This window comes from Neophocaena asiaeorientalis, unplaced genomic scaffold (assembly GCF_003031525.2).
Source record: "Neophocaena asiaeorientalis asiaeorientalis breed wild unplaced genomic scaffold, Neophocaena_asiaeorientalis_V1.1 scaffold407, whole genome shotgun sequence".
NCBI classification, from domain to species: Eukaryota; Metazoa; Chordata; class Mammalia; order Artiodactyla; family Phocoenidae; genus Neophocaena; species Neophocaena asiaeorientalis.
In genome coordinates, this window is record NW_020174060.1 from 1,360,836 (window position 1) to 1,363,995 (window position 3,160).

A 3,160-nucleotide genomic window follows, 5' to 3' on the forward strand; every position below is an offset into this window, starting at 1 on the left:
CCCGAGATAATTTCTGACTCATGTCGTCCCCCAGTGTCTGTTTATGCCTCACCCCCTGAAACACGCACACGCGCCCTGTGCCCTGCAGACCCGGCCGCGGCGGAAGCGCGGGTTTCTGTGGGATGCGCACTGGCCCGCACGTGCTTCTCGGAAAACCGCGGCCCCCTCCCCCTCGGCGTGCGGACCTGAATGCGCAATGAGAGCGGGCGGAGTGCGGGTTTTCACCCCCACCCCGCCTTACCCCACCCCACCCGGCTTTGCTCAGGTTCACCAGGGGATCGGCGGTAAGTGTCGGGCGCGGAGTCAGCAACCCGGCGCCGCCGTGAACGCGGGGTTCCTAAGACTGCGGAAGAAAAGGTGGAGGAGAGGGCGGTAAACCCCGCGCGAGTCCCCCACGTGCTGCCACGGTCTCAACCACCGCATTGCCCGTCTGGTACCGCCCGTAGCCAAGGGCCGGTGGGGCGTTCTCCCGGGTGGCGGTGCGCCCCCCACCCACCGAGGTGCGCCGCAGGATGGCGCGACCCTCACCCCCCAGCCCCCTGCCCGCCTGGCTGGGAGTAAGGTGAGTGCTCGGTCGGGAGTCGCCTCCGCTCTTGCTCTATAGAGGTTCTGAGGATAGAGTGGCCCCCAAAGTCACTCGAACAACCTGAATGCTGACGTCAGCGCTGCTGCTCCCCGGAATCGGTGGGGCGGGGAGGCCACCCGAGAAAGAACGGGAAACAGGTCGCTTTGGGAACGCCCTGGGGTCTGTGAGGAGGTGGCCTTCACTCCTGTCCAGGCGCGGAGATATGCACAGTTCTCTCCTGGGGAGAAGGGTGAGCCCGCTTTCAGGGCCGCCCCTTAGGCGGTGCCCCCCACCCAGCCAGGAGGAACCATGGTTCAGCCATCTTTCCTGTTTCCCTCTCCCGTCCGAGTTCCTGCGGTCTGGGTGGTGCCGCGGTTTAGAGGGGTGGGTTTCTGGTGGGTTTGCCTTCCTCCTCCTCCCGGCTCTCCAGTCCAGAATGGAACCAGACTGAAGACCCTCCTGGTCCGGGAGTAGTGCTTTCTGGACGGAAGGTCGCAGTGCTCTGGAGGGGACTGCACCTGGGTTCAAAAACCCAGTGGCCATCCCTGCCCCACGGGTGTGGAATTTCTTGCTTTGACCTTTTTCTAACTGGCTGCCTGCAGGAGGATTTCAGGAGACTCAGGGAGACTGACTGCATTATTTCACTAAATGCTAGAAACACTGGTTAGAAGGAGAAAAGGGTGGACCTTCAGCGTATGTGGCGTGGTATAAAGCCCACCGTTACGCATTCAAAATGACTCCCCAACTGTCATTTAAATTTCATCTCTTCAGTTTGATGTTTCAATCCCTATCACAATGATTGGAGAACCAGGAGGGCAAGTCCGGGAGCCACTGGGAGGCCCCTCCTGGGATGGATTCAGAATGAGGAAGCCGCTGTTGTTTCGCACACTGAACGCTTTGCCTGAGGCCTGTCATGGTTGAAGGGCCTCGTCTAGCGATTGTTAGAATACGTACTTTTGTCAGTTGATTTGAGTAAATATGCCCGATCATTCATTAATAAGATTCATTTGTTTTCTGAGTTTGTTTTGTTGGAGTACAGACTTTACTGCCTGGGAATCTTAAATCAAAACATTTTACCATATTGCCTGCATTTCAAGAGCCCTCTCCTTTTTTGGGGTTCCACATGTTAATTTTTTTTTTTTTTGAAATTTGGGTGTTTCTTATAGATGGGGTCAGAAGAAGTTTACCAGGCATTTTTTTCCTTCTGAAAAAATATTAATAAATTGATCATATATCTTCCAAGCAGTGGAGTCTTAGAATGGAGGGGGCACATTGCGTTGGGATGCCCTCCGAAACCCCTTCTCTCCTTCACCTGGCTGCACAGTTATTTTTTTTTTAATATTTATTTATCTATTTATTTGGCTGCACTGGATGTTAGTTGCAGCACGCGGGATCTTTTAGCTGCAGCATGCAAGCTCTTAGTTGCGGCCTGCAGGATCTTGTTTCCTGACCTGGGATTGAACCCGGGCCCCCTGCATTGGAAGCGCGGAGTCTTAACCGCTGGACCACCAGGGAAGTCCCTGCACAGTTAGCGAGTAGCTAAATGTGGCATGCCCAAGCCACGGCATCTCTATAATGACCCCTGACGTCTGCTGTTTCTGAATGCCCTGACCTATGACTCCCTTTGCAAAACTAATGCAATCAAATATATGCTGAACAAAATAGAAAAATTTTGAAAAAAGACAGCGTTACTGAATTTGCCTTTTGCCTCAGGCTCCAACATTCCTCATCTTAGCACTGTTACCAATCCTGTCTTTATGTAAAATCATGATTTTTTGGGGGGTATAAAATGAAGTTTATAGATATAATTTTTTCCCTCCAAATCAAGCAGAGGCTCTTAGTGGTCACCAAATATCTATATGATTGTTTACATTTTCCAGTGCCCTGGCAGTTAGGATAGGAATATGTAATTAATTCTGGCCAATGAAATGCGAGTGGAATTAGTAGTAGTATTTCTGGGTCAAGCAGTGAAGAGTTAGTATGTCTGCCCCATTTCCCTTTTCCCCTCCCACCATGATCTTGGAGACCACATGATCTTGGAGGCCACGTGTTTCATGTGGTACCCACTAAGATGGAGGAGGGCAACTCAACTTGAATTGGACTTGACTGAATTGGGTTAAAGACACTGAGATTTTGATATTTATTTGTTATCATAGCATAGCCTTGCCTATACAAAATATTGCATTGAAATATTATTTATCTTCATGACTGATCTGGGGGCAACTCCTTAACTTTCACACCCAGGGCAAGGGCCTCATTTTGCCTCGCCCTAGTGTGGCCCTGTCCTTCTGATTGATGGAAGGATGAGAAGTAGGGTTTAGCCAGGACTGTGGGCTGTCAGGGGACCAGCTTCCGTGTTCCAAGAGAATGAGTTCAGTCCCCTCCCAGCACTGCCGCTGATCTGCGGTGTGGCTGTGAGCAATTTTGCCACCTGTAAGAGGAGTGGGATGGCATTTAGACGATTTCTAAGGCCTCTGTAATGGGGACATGTGTTTTGTCCCGGTTGTATTTTGTACCTCTTTGTGTAATTTTACTGCTCTAGGAGTCCCTTTTTTTTTTTTTTTTTTTTGGCAGCGGGGGCTCCCCCTTGTGGGG